Raw genomic sequence first — 16,910 nt, 5'->3', positions numbered from 1 at the left:
CTATTTTCCACCACCCCAGTCACACAAACTTAAAATAATATTCTTAAATATGGAAAACTGCCATTTTTCTCAATCATCGGTAATGTAATTTTTAGAAATCGTCATTGTGTTTTAAGACTCGTAACTTTAAATAGTAGACAAAAACAACATGAAATGTTAATTGAAAATGTGGCTTCAGGGTGAATCCCCTAAGCCCTTCTTCCCACCAGACTGTTACCCCTAGGCCCCAACTCTAGAGAAATTGCAGAATAACCACTGTGTCCTCCACCATTGTACCTGAGTCTCTACAATGCTCTGAGAATAAAGAGGAAAAAGACACAGTCCCTGCTTCCGGGAGCTCCTAGGTGCACAGGACTCATTGTGAAATGATGGCTGAGGAGGCGTGTTAAGAGGGCTTGGATAACAGTCAGCAGAGGGTGCTCGGGGCAGGGAGCCGGAACTGTAGCCAAGGCTCTCCCAGAGGAGAGAACCACTGTGGTGAGCTCTGAGATGCCCTAGAATTGATCAGGTGAACTTATAATGTTAAGGCCATTTCTCCCTGGGGAGCTGCACATGCAAAGGAGGGAGGCCAAAGAGAGCCAGGTCCCTTCCAGGAACTGCAAATAGTCTAGAAGCGAGCACAGGGTGTGGGAGGCAGGTGAGGCAACCAGGTGGAGAGATCACAGGGGCACATCACAAAGGACTCTGTGTGCCACCAAGGTAGAGGAGACATGCAAAGTGATCTAGAAAGAGACAAGATAGAGGCAGGGAGGACTATTGGCAGGTTCATGTGAAGGCCTGCTGAGGCCCTGCCAGGAGGAGAGAGAAGAAAACATTTCAGCAGGTGGACGGATTGGCCACAGGTGTGATGGAAGGGCAGGAAGAGGTCAGAGATGCCGGCCAGCTTTCTGGCTTTGGCAGTGTCTAAATTATAGTGCCATTCCCTGAAATAAGAAGGGCAAGAACCTCCTAGAGGAAAACATAGGCAAAACATTATCTGACATACATTTCAAAAATTTTCTCCTAGAAGAAATAAAAGCAAGAATAAACAAATGGGACCTAATGAAACTTACAAGCTTCTGCAGAGCAAAGGAAACCAGAAATAAAACAAGAAGAAAACCTACGGAATGGGAGAAAATTTTTGCAAGTGAAACCGACAAAGGCTTGATCTCCAAAATATATAAGCAGCTCATACAACTCAATAAGAGAAAAATAAACAACCCAATCCAAAAATGGGCAGAAGACCTAAACAAGCAATTCTCCAAGGAAGACATTCAAATGATCAAAAAGCACATGAAAAAATGCTCAATATCACTAATCATCAGAGAAATGCAAATCAAAACTACAATGAGGTATCACCTCACACCAGTCAGAATGGCCGTCATTCAAAAATCCACAAATGACAAATGCTGGAGAGGCTGTGGAGAAAGGGGGACCCTCCTACACTGCTGGTGGGAATGCAGTTTGGTGCAGCCACTGTGGAAAACAGTGTGGAGATTCCTCAAAAGACTAGGAATAGACTTACCATATGACCCAGGAATTCCGCTCCTGGGCTTGAATCCAGAAGGAAATCTACTTCAGGATGACACCTGCACTCCAATGTTCATAGCAGCACTATTTACAATAGCCAAAACATGGAAACAGCCTAAATGTCCATCAACAGGTGACTGGATAAAGAAGATGTGGTATATTTATACAATGGAATACTACTCAGCCATAAAAACCGACAACATAATATCATTTGCAGCAACATGGATACTCCTGGAGAATGTCATTCTAAGTGAAGTAAGCCAGAAAGAGAAAGAAAAATACCATATGAGATCGCTATTATGTGGAATCTAAAAAACAAAAACAAACAAACAAACAAAAACAAAGCATAAATACAGGACAGAAATAGACTCATGGACAGAGAATACAGACTTGTGTTTACCAGGGGGTTAGACGGTGGAAAGGGATAGACTGGGATTTCAAAATTGTAGACTAGATAAACGACATTACACTGTATAGCACAGGGAAATATACACAAAATGTTATGATAAATCACAGAGAAAAATTGTGCCAATGAGTGTGTATATGTCCATGAATGACTGAAAAATTGTGCTGAACACTGGAATTTGACACAACATTGTAAAATGATTATAAATGAATAAAAAATGTTAAAAAAAAAGAAGGGCAGGAAGAGGGGCAAGTCATGAGAGGAGACAACTGATTCAGTTCTGGCTGAGTTCCTGTGGGCTCCAGGAGAGATGTGCAGTAGGAAAATAAAACTCTAGAAATCGGGAGAAAGTTCTAGGCTGAGCCAAGTAGTTTTACTGTTTCAAGAGGCTAATGGGTGTGAGTGGACAAGCTCACAAGAAGTGTATAGGGATAGCTCTCACCCTCCTGCATATGGGATGCATTTGGGAGCCTTTAAAAAATAGTGCACCACAGCCTGGAGTGGGGCCTTTGTACTGTTTATTATTTTTTAAATACTTCTTTTCTTTTTGTGGGGAGTATTGAGCATTATTTATTTTAATGAAGGTACTGGGAATTGAACCCAGGACCTCTTGCATGCTAAGCACGTGCTCTACCACTGAGCCGTACCCTCCCCACATTTTTTTGTTTTTAGACACTAGCTCTACCGAGCAGTCAGGGTTGAGAATCAACCTGCAGAGAGCAGAGAGCCTTGGGGTTAGAGAACAAGGAGAAGCTGCCCAGAGCCCTGTAGACCCCACCAGGGGCAGCCGGAGACGCAGGGAGCCTCAGAAGTGCTGTGAGGAATGTGAACTCAACACTCCCCAATGGCAAAGATGACAAACATGTTTCAAGCACCCACTTCCCAGCAGTGTTTGTTCTGACTTTACTAGTTTTCCAGTAATACTGAGTGAGAATAGAAATTATCTGGACACAGGGATCAAATTCAAATGCTGATTATGACCATTATTAGCTGCGTGATTACTGATTAAAAGTTACTCGTCTGCCACGTGTAAAACGGGGGACCAAGCACCGTGCTTGTGGGCTGATGTGAGCGTAATGAAATGACATCTATAAAGGCGCTCCTGACTCTCAGAAGTAATTGCTACTATTGTCCCCAACTGGGACACCAAGAAACAGAGGCACAGAAAGCTTCAAACATTTGCCCAAGATGAGGGTTGAGGTCAGGAATCAAGCCAATGACTTCTTGGATCCAGAGCCCAGGATCTTCTTACGAACAACATGGCACTGCCCAGGCTCCCTGCTCCAAAACCAGCCTCCCTTTGGCTCAGTTCCATGGCATCTGCGCTGCACAGATGTCCTCACTGCCTGCCTGCCCTCCCGGTGTCTGACCCCGGCACTCCTCCCTCTGCCCCACATAGCGCTTCCTTGGGCACACCATCGCTCACGAGGCCATTGTTGTGGCTACTCGGATGTTTACACGGAAACGCAGGTGGCAGCCCAGCTTTTTGCTATACATGCTGCTGTCAGTGGAGACAAAGAGCTCACAGTTGGTGGGGGAGGCCACTTGTGGTCTCCTCCTTGGCTGGAGAGCTGGATGAAATCCAGTTTCCCTTTGCAACTTAGGCATCCAGCATGAGAGATATGTAAGGCCATCTGGCCTCTCAACATAGAAATGATGCCCCTGCAGTCGTTCTTAATATTGTAATCTCCTGGCTCCACCAGGGAGCAGAGGCCATGGCCTGTTGTCCACCAAGTTTTGTTTCCTTGCACGACAGCTACAATGGGGTGAGTTAACACCGGACCAGAAATTCTACAAAGCCCTCGTGTACTATTTCCTGACACTTGCAGGTCACCAAAATACCCCAGATCCTCCAAGTAAACCACTAGTAAGAGGAACTGAGCTGGCTCGTCTCTCAGACCCCTGAGGGCAGGACTGATTTGGCCTCTCCTGCTCTCGGGATGATCCGTTCTCCTTCTGTGTGCCCTTCCCCGAGTGAAAGGGACTGTTCCTTGTTTATGGGCTAGGGAGTATTTGTGGCTGTCTGATCAGAATCTTCAAAAGTAGAGCTCTTGGTGAGAGTGGAAGCATGGCACCCACGTCTCATGAGCTCAGCTACTCAACAGCCTCATCTAGCTAAGACTGTAGCCAAAACCAGGGGTCCATGCTGTTGAGTGTTGGGTCTGGAGAGCAATGCCTTCGCCACTGAGAAGCTGCCCCACCACTTTTGACCTTGTCCCCATTGAGAGGGAGGTGACACATCCATGGGATGAAAGCCACGAGGGCACTAGGTGACTGTGGACCAAGCTGTGACTGGCCGGTCCTGCCCCCCCATGTGACCCATGTTAGCCTCAAGTGCAGAAAATCCCCAAAAAGACCCCTGCTTGAGTGAATGGGTCACATATAAGCCAACTGTTCTCGAGCCGCCTAAGAAGCAACACAGTATATACAGTGAGCCACCCACTCACTGAAGTCCCCAAGGCTCACAGCTCCCTAATGTGACACCAGGTAATCCCAGCAAACAGAAGACCCTTACTTTATAATTGACTTGAGAATTCTACTACCAACACTGCCTTCCACCTTCCACTTATAAAGTTCTTTCCACTCTGTCCCCTGCTCTGCAATTGTGCAATCAGTCCAGAGCTCCTTCATGAGACAGGAGGGAAGGGGGCAGGGCACAGCCATTAAAAGAATGGCACAGCCATTAGCACCGAGACGGTGGAAAAGTCAACTCCCAGTAGAACTTGAGCTTCAATACACACTCACTGAAATACAGCAGGATGCTAAATGGCACTCCTACAGGTGCCAGGACAGGTTCAAGGCTGACCATGAAAGGTCAAAGGGTGAGTGGTGGCCCAATTTCTGGTAATCGCAACACCTTCCCCAAAGCGGTTGGAATATTCCTCCCACTTATTAGCATATGAAGATACTGAGTGCATAAAAACTGACAACCACACCTCGTGGCTGCTCTCTCTGCTGAGGGAGACAGCCCACACTATGTCTGTGGAGTGTGTATCTACTTTTCCTTTAAACTGGAGCACCCAACCCTCACGCCTCATGGCCTTTCTGTTGCCTTCTGAAACAGCCCACTCTGTCTGTGGAGTATATATCTCTCTGAATAAATCTACATTTACTGAATTGTGGCTCTCTCTTGGATTCGTTCCTGTGCAAACCAAGGACCCACACATCACGAGGTGCATCTCAGGGACCCAAATAAGACCTGGGATACGGCCATCCTCTCCCCCACATTTTCCTGTATCATACATTCCTTCCCAAAGGATCTCACCTTGTGCACTCCAAAGTAGACAGCACTCATGTGTCCTGACCTGGATCTGCTTCTGCGTTTATCATTTCTTATGTCCACTAGAACGTCATCTTCATGAGGACAGGGATTTGGTTCTGTTCACAATGAAGCACCAGCACATGACAGGTGCTGGAGAAGTATTAGCTGAATGAATGAGCTGTGGGAAGTCCTGGGAATTCAACCTGGAACTCCTAGCCACTTGGGCCCCAGCTGACTCCAGTTGCTTCCTGCTACTCATGGCTGACCTCTTGCCACCACTCTCTGCTCTGCCATCACCTGAGCCTGGATGAGCTGAGATGAGTACACACCACGGAGAGCATGGTGAATGGTTCACGTTGTTGCAAAACACTCGCCCTCTGACTGCCAGGGGTTACTTAGGATGGACAAACTGAAGGGAGCACCACGTGCACCGCCCTACCCTACAACTCACTTGAAGCACCAGAACTGCACACATGGGAAGCGCTGGCCCTTTCCAACCTAAGGAGAGGGACTATGGATGAGAAGAGGGTCTCTGTCAACTAACAGTCTCTTTAAAAGCCCAGTCTTAGAAAAGCTCTTTAAAGACACTTTTGGTATCTTCCTTGTGTTTCGGTAATCCCTCTAGATTTTGTCATTTTAATCTATGCATCAGAAATACAGATGCTCTTGAAATCTCTATTGATTTTCAATGAAGAAAATCCTCAATTTCCTTCTCTGCTAGGAAAATTACTGCACTTTATATAAAAAAAAGCAGCTTCCCTTTTCAAACACCTAATTTCACAAGAATCAGTGAAGCAGGACATGAAAATCTCGCTGTGCTTTATCACCTACTGGTGGGCAGGAATGAAATGAATGAGTACTGATCTCATGAGACGGCAAGGCTGGGGCTGTCTTATTCCTGCTACAGATGGAAGGGTCCATATCTGTGAAGGGGAGGAAGGACCAAGGATGAGAAACCAACATTTACTAACCCATTTCTCTTTTTCAGAGTCTCAGACAAAACACTGTGATTTTATAAACAAAACAAGAACATCTGCACCCTTTTAAAAGCACGTTACAACTTTACTACTACACACGGCACTCTGTCATTGACCTAAAGGCGAATGACAGACAAGAAATTTGCAGGGATCTTATTCTGTGCTCATCCCTTTTGGTCTTTGGAAACTCAGGAAGTTTGCCTCCTCTCCCTGAGTGTCGTTTTTCTCATCTTTCAAATGGGAGTGTAACAGTCATTCATTTGCTCAGTGTCCATTCGACAACAGGAGACGGCTTATGAAAACAATAATAAAAAAAAGCAAAACAGCAATTCTGATCTATGCTTCTTCCTCCTCCTCCCTGAACATGAACTTACAGGCTAAAATGGCATCTTTCACTAAATCCCGAACGTAAGGAGCAGTTCTGATAAGGAAGTCACAGGATTGCAGGTGTAACCGAGAAATGACCCAGTGAAAAAGAATGAGTTGCCAGCAAATCCTCAAAACCCGTAAGGGTGCAAACCCTGGGAGTTACAGCCATGGGTGGGAGTTCCTTAGTTCCCCATTTCACAAAGCCGAGAACTTTGCAGGGCCCATGAAAGACACAGATAGCCCAGTAAAACCACACCATGTTTTGGAGTACACCGGGGCCACATCGCTGCTGACCTGCACTGCTGTGTGTCCCAGAGCAAGAGCCCTGGACGGGGGTGACTGTGTTTGAGGCTGGACAAGAACTTCCTGTTCTGTCTCTTTTACTCTCTCTCTTCCTGCAATAAAACAACTGGTAGGACTCTGGTGGGGAGCACTGCACCCACATTCTCTGGGAAAGCACACACCAGACAGCTCTAGCTGATCTGAGAGAGGACTATATATACTCCAAAGTCAGGCAGAAGGCTGCCTGTGGCCTTGGGAATCCAAACTAGCTTGTCCTGTTAATCAGGATATTACACATCTAAAGAAAGTGTGCACCAGATGAAGACGATGCCTTAGACAACATCGGTGGTTATGTCCAGCAGTGTCTAAGGACAAGTCATGCTCTGGTAGACGGGAGCATTTTGGTTGCTTTAAGAGTTTGCTACTGAAGGGCCGGGACATTTCATTGGGACTTGAAACTCCAGACCTCTTTACTCACAAAGGCAGACAAGTTAGGTGAGCCAGGTCAGCCTTTATTCCAACTTCCTAACCAAAAGTCTATGAGGTCGAAAATATATTTCTCAGACACTTCTGCAACAAGGGTTCCAGATGTGGCTTTAAAAATGCCCATCAGAGACTGAGATTTGCATATATTAACTACTATATATAAAAATAGCTAAAAAACTAAATTTCTTCTGTATAGCACAGGGAACAATATTTAATATCTTGTAATAAACTTTAGTAAAAAAATATGAAAAGGAATTCATACATATATATGTGAATATGAAGGACTGGAACATTGCGCTGTACATCAGAAATTGACACATTGTAACTGACTATACTTCAATTAAAAAATATATATATATATATTGCCCTTCAGCAGCATCTGAGTGTCACTGAAAGCAGAAACCCAGATGAATGGAGGCAGAGGTGGTTGGAGGAGCTACGTTATTTTGCTGGGGTGGATGCAGCCGGCATGGCAGAGATCTAGAAGGAATGCGCACAACAGCCACTCACTATCTGAAAGTGAGTTAGTTTAACAGCTTTCTGAAATCCTCACCGCCCCTCCTGATGAGCCAAGTGTCTGGCGTTTCTCTGGAAATCACTAGGCGCAGCCTGGAACTCAAAGGTAAAAATTAAAAAGTGCAGTCAAGTAGCAAAGAGACTGGCAGGACACGTTGGACAAAAGTAGGTCAGAGTCAACAAGGAATGGGGAGGGGATAGAACGTGTGTTGAGGACCCTGAATTCAGGGGTGGATTGTCTATGTTGAGTATTCTGAGTCAGTATGATTAGATGGATTGGTGTGGACTATGGACTAAAATGGTGGCCATCGTTCAGATAAGTGTGTGATTTGGAGTATATTTATTTGAGGAGGGGTTTTTTTTCCCCTTCAACATTGATCATTTCTAGGGAGCAGAAAAATATTCTGCCACACAACATATAAGTTGAAAAGAGATGCTATGGGATGATGGTGGTATGAAAAATTTCAGTACTGCAGTTTCAAGCTTTCCTTAATGAGATGCACAGCAGTAGGTACTTAAAATAAAATAAGGTACTTATAATAAAGACATCATCATATGTACATATCATTTAAGATACACATATGGTACTATAAGTGGGCCTGAAATGTGTTCTGCATTCTAAAATCCAATGAAATAAAATCAGTAGTTCAATATGCCTGTCGGCTCTAAAAACATGATGTAGCTCATGATCACAGAAAGCAAGATCAGCTAGGAAATTTGAGATTTGTCTTTTCCAGTGTCAAAGTTAATATTTTTTGCTTTACTTAAAAAGCATTTTTTTAATTAGGTCTGTCAGCATCCATTGGTATATGGGGTTCAGTAGATGTGTTCAGATGTTCCAGACAGTGAATCAGAGCAAAGACTGAGGTTTAGACAGTAGTTAAATGCCTCACCCGTGTGATCAGCATCCACAAACTGCTTTACTGAAAATCCTTAAAAGTGAGAACTTCATTAAAGCAACGATAAGTGAGGGGAAAAAATAGCTACAGACTAGTGGAAGTTTTGTAACGTGTAACAATGACAAAAGGCTATTCATGAGCATATTTTTAAAAACCCCTACACTTTAATAAGAAAAACAACAATCTGACAACAGGTTGTACACTGCTGTAGGAGAATCCATGCAGGTGGACTCTTATGTGAATGGGGCTGGAGCTGTAGAATTAGTTAGTCTTGCAAGTAACTCAGTTAAACACAAATGCAAATGGGATACACTTCTAGACTATCTGAGTAAACATCTTGGAAAACTTACTCCTCTATGAAGCAATGACAATGGCTTTGTAAAATTTGTCAAAATTAACCTCTGTAGAACTCTGGAAATTAAACCAACACTTCCAGCAATTCGGGGAGTCTTTATTTGAGAAAAAAAACCCAGCTAAATCTCCATAAAGATAGTGAGTTTTGAGGCATTGTAACTTGATCTACCCCATCCCTGTATCCTCACCTAAATGGTGGCCTTTATAAGCAATAGTCTCACAATCAAGGTAGGGGCAGAAGTGATTTAAAGTTACCCAAAAAATCGGCCCCCAGAGAGCTGTCACTATGTGACCTGTCACAAACACATGCTGTGCAAACAGCCTGTCCCCAGAGTGTGTGTGGGAAACAATCAGCAGTGAGTATCTAACATTACAACTGCCTGAGGCAGTGGGACCAGTAGAGGCTAACTACGTGCTGACTAGGAAACTTAGAAGGCAAAATTGATTAATGAGACGTTCTGGGGGTGAAGGTAGGGTTAAAAAGCTCCAAAAAATTCTGAGAATTGTAGAAGGCAATATACATGTGTGGCACATGGCAAGGAAAGATCTGAGAAAATCCTAAGCCTTCAACTCTGGCTGAACTTGAGGTTCTGCATAAGCAAGAACTAAAGGATACGGAAGAGCTGCTGACTGCATGCCGGTGCTGAGGGCATCCCTCAGCACGTGGACACACAGCCACCTGGCAACAGCTCAAACGATTGTCTCCAGGCATTGAAAGAAATCACTGTCCAATCATTACTACAGTGATGACAACTAGGCTTTCTTCACACACACTGATCTCATGGTCATGCATGATAAAGAAAACAGACTTTACAGAATTTGTTCAGGAAAGTAACTAAATAAATAGCAGCAGCAGCAATGACAATGAAAGCAACGATAAACCCTGGAGATGAGGAAAATCAGGCTTTCAGATCTGCCACATTGTAATATTTTAAATGTCCAGCTTTCAACAGAAAATTACAAGATGTACAAAGAAACAGAAAAGTTTGGTCATAACAGACGGGGAAAAAGTAGTCAACAGAAACTCCCTGAGGTAGCCCAGACACTGGACTTACTAGACAAAGACATAAATAAGCAATTACACATATGTTCAAAAAACTAACAGAAACCATGCCTAAAGGATTAAATTATGTGCTCATCTCATTGTACAGAGAATAACAATAAATAAAATTTATAATAAAAACCAACTAGAAATTCTAGAGATACAAATATAATGACTAAAATAAAAACTTCAATAAGTGGTTTCTCTGTAGATATGAACTTGTTGAAGAAAAAGTCAGTTAAATTAAAACTACTGAGATTTCCCTGTCTGTGGAACAGAAAGAAAAATGAATGAAAAAAAAATGAACACTGTGTCAGAGATAGGTGGGACACCATCAACAATACCAATACACACATAATGGGAGCGCCAGAAGGAGGGAGAGAAAAAAAGGGGCAGAAAGAATATATAAAGAAATAATGGCTGAAAACTTCCCAAATTTGATGAAAATATTAATTTGTACATCCCAGCAGCTCAACAAACTCCATGTGGTATAAACTTAGAGACATCTAAAATAGACACATCAGATTCAGTGTGTCAAAAGACAAGAATAAAGTATCTTGACAGCCGAAAGAGAAAAGTGGCTCAACATATAGAAAGGCTCCTCAGTAAGACAGTTGATTTCTCATCAAAAACCATGGAGACCAGAAGGCAGTGGATGGTATCATCAAAGAGATAAAAGGAAAAGACTGTCACCAAGTATTTTATAGCCAGCAAAATGATTCTTTAAAAAAATTAAAGGAGAAATTAAGACACTCCTACAAAAACAAAATCTGAAAGAATCCATTGCTAGCAGGCCTGCCCTACAAGAAATATTAAGGATAGTCCAGCAGGTGTAAATGAAAGGACACTCGCCTGAAAAATAAAGAGCACTACTACATGAGTAAAAAAATAAAACAGTATAAATCGGGCATTACATGTAAATGTTTTGTTCTATTTGATGTAAAGGACAACTGCATAAAACAATACTTATGAAACTGTGTAGATGAGCTTATAAATGTATAAAGGTGCAATTTGTATGAAAATGACAGCATGAGGAGGGGGAGGGAAAAGACTGATACCAAAGCAAAGTTTTTGTGTACTGTTGAAATTAAGTTGGTATTCATGTGAACTAGATTGCTTTAAAACAAGATGTTAATTTTACTCTCCAGGGCAATGGAAGAGAAGGAGGAGGAGGAAGAGTAGGAGGAGGAGAAGAAAAAGATAAAATAAACAAATTAAAATGGCACACTTGAAAATGCTTACTATGTACAAAAATGTGTAGTAATAGAGGAATGGGAAAAAAAGACATATAGAAAGTAGACAGCAGTTGTAACTTCAATCTGATAAGAAATTACATTAATATAAATGAATTAAACATTCTAATCAAAATACTAAAGGCAGAAATAAATGGAATAGACAATAGATGAACAACAGAGAATAATCAACAAAAGGAATAGTTGGTTCTTTGAAAAGATCAATAAAATTGACAAATTTTATCTAATACTGAAAAAAAAAGAGAGAAGATTCAAATTACTAAAATGAGAAATGAAAGGAAGGATGTCACTACTGCCCTTACAAAAATAACAAGGAATATAAGGGAATACCATGGATAATTATATAGCCAATAAATGAGATAATCTAGATGAAATGGATAAATTCCTAGAAGGACATAAATGACTGAAGCTAATTCAAGGAGAAATAGAAAACTCAAATAATCCTACAGTAAGTAGTGACTGAAATAGCAATCCAAAACATTCACACAAAGAAATGCTAGGCCCGTATGGCTTTACTGGTGAATTCCATCAAGTACTTAAAGAAAAAACTAAAACAAAAACAAACAAAAAATGCTTCACAAATTCGTCTGAAAATAAAGAGGTGGGCACACTTCCCAATTCATTCAATGAGACTAGTATCACACTGATACGAAAACCAGACAAAGGCATCACAAGAAAACTAAAGACTATCTCTTATGAATATAAATGCAAAAATCCTCAACAGAATACAAGCAAATCCAAAACAGTAACATATAAAATAGACCACTATTAAGTGGGATGTATCCAGGTATGCAAAGGCAGTACAACATACAAAAGTCAATTCATGTAATACACCATATTAATAGAATAATGGATAAAAACTAGGAATAGAAGAGAACTTCCTCAACTTGACAGAGAACATCTATGAAAAACCTGAAGCAAAGATCATACATAATGCAGAAGCACTGAATTATTCCCTCCCAAAATCAACATTGTACTAGAAGTTCTAGTCAAATCAATCAGACAAAGAAAATAAAGCCTCTAGATTAGAAAGAAAGAAATAAAACTGTTTTGATTCCAGATGGCATGATATTATATATTGAAATCACAAGGAATCCACAAAGTAAAAATAGAGAGAAAAGAAAAAAAAATCCTCTTAGAATTAATAACCCAGTCTGACCAAAATTGTAAGACACAAATGAATATATAAAAATTAATTACATTTCTATTCAACAGCAGTGAATAATCTAAAAATAAAATGAAGGAAACCTTTTCATTTACAATAGCATCAAAAAGAATAAAATAATTAGTAATATTAAGAAAAATATGTGGAATACTGAGAAAAATATCTGAAACATGTATATTGAAAACTAAAATACTAGTGATAGAATTTAAAAATGACCTAAAATAAATGGAAAGCTCTTCTGTGTTCATGGATCAGAAGCCTTATTATTGTTAGGATGGCCATTGTCCTCAAAATGACCTATACATTCAATGCAGCTCTGGCTTTTTGGCAGAAATGAACAAGCTGATCCTAAAACTAATATGGAAATGCAAGATACCCAAAATAGTCAAAACAATCTTGAAAAAGAACAAAGTTTTGAAGTTTCCAAATTCAAAACTCACTAACAAAACTGTGATCCATACAGTGTGATACTTGCAGAAAGGACAGAAAAATAGATTGAGAGAAAAGAACTAAGAGACCATAAACAAAGTCTTACACACAGCCATATAATTTTTGACAAAGGTGTCATGACAATCCAATGGGGAAAAATAATCTTTACAAAAATGATGCTGGGACACCTGTACATACATCTGAAAAGAAAGAAAACTGAACATTTATCTTAACACCATTTATGGAAATTAACTCAAAATAAATCACAGACCTGAAACTATAAAACATTTAGAAAATGAACAATGAGAAAATCTTCAGGATTTTGGATTACAAATACTTGTAATATATGACACCAAAAGCACAAACAACAAAAGGAAAAAATCAAGTAAACTGGACTTCAGTAAAATTAAAAACTTCTGTGCTTCAAAGGACTTCATGAAGAAAGTAAGAAGACAATACACAGGATGGATGAAAATATTTCCAAAATTTTCCCTGATAAGGGACTTTTATCCAGAATAGACAAAGAAGACTTAAAACATGACAATACAAAGACAAATATAATTAAAATGGGCAAAGAATTTGAATAGGTGTTTCTCCAAAGCAGACATACGAATGGGAACTAAGCACATAAAAAGATGTTCAACATCAGTAGGCATTAGGGAAACAGAAATCAAAATCACAATGACATACCACTTCATACCAACTAGGATGACAAATATATATGATATATGATATATAAATATGAATTTATAAACCCAGTTATAAAAAGTGTAGTTGAGGATGTGGAGAAACTGGACTCCTCATACATTATTTCTGGAAATATACAATGCTTCAGTCACTTTAAAAGCTATATTAGCAATTCCTCAAAAATTTAAAAGTAGAATACATCCCAGCAATTCCATTTTTTGATATATCCTGAAGAGAAGTGAAAATGTGTTCACAAAAAAACTTGTCCATGAGCATTTACAGCAGAATTATTCATCATCAACTGATGGATGGATAAGCAATGTGGTGTATTTATAACTATGGCATATTATATGAATACAAAAAGGAATTTGGGTATTGATATATGCTACACGATGGATGAGCCTTGACAACGTCACACTAAATGAAAGACGATAATCAAAAAAGGCAGCATACTGTATGGTTCTACTTATATGAAATGCCTACAACTGGCAAACCCATAGAGGCAGAAAGTAGAGTGGTGGCTGTTGAGGGCTAAGGGAAAGGAAGGTTAGGGACTGACTTACTAAAGGGTACTGGTTCCTTTTGGGGGTGATGGCTACACAACCCTGAAATGTACATAAAACCCTAATGCACACTTTCAAAGGCTGCATTTTATGGTATGTGAATTATATCTCCATAAACCTGTTATTCTTGAAGCTGAGCCCACCTATGGAGCAACTGACACAGCACTGACTGTGGCATCCGGACGGGGAGTGACCCACCCGCCCACCGCGAAGGAGAGAAGCACCTGACCCAGTGTTGGAGGGGTGCAATCTTCTTGCCAATGGACACTGTGAGCAGCACAGACGAGGGGGCCAACAGAGCAAGCTGAGTTCATGAAACAGGGCGAAGACACAAAGACCTCTCAATAAAACCATTAAGAGCGTTCAGTCTCTAGGAGAACACATCTTTGTTTTTAAAATCTTTTTATACCTGTTTTATTTTCTATTAGCTTTTTAATCTTTACTTTTTAAACAGTTCTATATGTTTACAATTTTCATTTCATTTTTAATTCTCTTGGATTTGATCTGTTATTGATTATTCACAGGTTTTAAATATTGTGTTTTGATTTTTTTCTTCTTTTTATTAAGGTTTTAAAAAGACATCTCAACTCGATTCCTATTCTTCTTCAACTTGCTCTTCTATTATTGATTATGCACTGTTTTCAAACCTTCTTTTCCTCCATTCTTTTAAAATTCTATTTCTCTCTCTTGTTTTTAAGTTTTATTCCAGCATAGGCCTTAGATAGATAAAGAAATAAACCCCTTTAAGGGCCACAATAGATAACTGATACTCCTTAAGCCACAGTGCCAGAGAGATATGAGCAGTTGAAGAAGCAGAGGAAGTATTCCCAATTAAAAGAGAAAGAGAAATCCCCTGAAAGAACGATCAATGAAATAGATATTAATGGCCTATTAGATCAAGATTTCTAAAAAGAAGTGATCGAATTACTGAAGGAATTAAAAGAGATAGTGTTTAGAGACATAAAATATGTCAAAAACAAAATAGTAGCTATAAAGAAGAGCCAAGTAGAATTGGTAAATTCATTGGCTGAAATGAGATCTGACCTAAAGGCAGTACAACGCAGGCTAGATAATGCAGAGGAACGAATAAGTGACCTAGAAGACAGGACAACAGAAAGCACACAATCAGAACAGTTGAGAGAAAAAAATAAAACACAATGAAAACAATATAAGGAACCTATGGGATAATATAAAGCATGCCAATCTATGCATCATAAGAGTTCCAGAAGGGGAAGAAAGAACAAAGGGGATGGAGAAGGTATTTAAAGAAATCATAACTGAAAAATTCCCAAACATAAAGAAAGAATCAGACACCCAAGTACAGGAGGCTCAGAGGTTCCCAAACAGGAAGAGCCTAAAGAGACTCACACCAAGACAACAAAATCAAGATGGCCAGACTGAAGGATAAAGAAATGATCCTAAAGGCAGCAAGAGAAAAACAAAGAGTGAGTTACAAGAGATGGCTCTCAGCTGATTTCTCTACAGAAACACTACAGGCCAGAAGGGAGTGGAAATATGTATTCAAAGTCCTGAATGAAAAAACAGATGCAGCCTAGGATACTTTCTGCAGCAAGGCTATCCTTTAGAACAGAGGGAGAGGTAATGAATTTCACAGAGAAGAAAAACTAAAAGACTTTAGCAACACTAAACCCATGCTAAAAGAAATATTGTAAGGTACACTCTAAATAAAAAAGAAGCAGGATGATACAGAAATGAGAGCTTATAACTGGAAAGATGATACTACCATGAATTACAAATAGAATAAACATGAAATTGTAAAAGAAGACATCTAAATCATTGAGTGGGAGAGGGAAGCAAGAAAATATAGAGTATATTTTTTTTCTTCTTTTTTCTTAAATTTTTTGTTCTCGGTAGGATGGGTTTGAGATTACATTACTATCTGTTTAGTACACACAGTCACAGTAATTGGTTAACAGACTTACAAAAAAGTGTAACCACAAGCCAAAAACTTACAAGTGAGTAACAAAAACTAAATACAATCCAAGATAACACAAAGGAAAATTACCATACCACAAAAGGAAGAAGAAAGGAACAAAGAAGAAATATGAAATCAACTGCAAATATAAGTTCAAATAGCAATAAACACTCATTTATCATTAATTACTCTAAATGATAATGGACTAAATGCTCCAGTCAAAAGACAGAGTGGCAGACTGGATAATAAAGCAAGAAACTTCAATAAACTGCATACAAGAGACACACTTTAGGGAGAAGGACACATATAGATTGAGAGTGAATGGACGGAAAAGGATATTCCATGCAAATGGAAACTCCAAAAAAGCAGGTGTAGCAGTTCTGATTTCAGACAAAATAGACTTTAAAACAAGGGCCATAAAGAAAGATAAATAAAGGCATTTTATAATGATTAAAGGAGCAAAACAAGATGAGGATATTATAATCATTAATATATATGCATCCAACATGAGCACCTAAGTACATAAAACAACTACTAACAGAGATAAATGGGGAAATTGATGGGAATACAATCATTGTCAGAAGTTTTAACACCACTTTAACATCACTAGACAGATCTTCCACACAAAAAATAAATAAGGCAACAGAGAAATGAAATGATACATTAGAAAAATTAGATTTAGTGGATATTTTCAGAGCATTACAACCCCCCAAATTAGGATATACATTCTTTTCAAGTGTGCGTGGAACATTTTCTAGGATTCATCATGTACTTG

Source organism: Vicugna pacos, unplaced genomic scaffold (assembly GCF_048564905.1).
Source record: "Vicugna pacos unplaced genomic scaffold, VicPac4 scaffold_19, whole genome shotgun sequence".
In the NCBI taxonomy this organism is placed as follows: domain Eukaryota; kingdom Metazoa; phylum Chordata; class Mammalia; order Artiodactyla; family Camelidae; genus Vicugna; species Vicugna pacos.
This window is presented reverse-complemented; position numbering follows the sequence as displayed.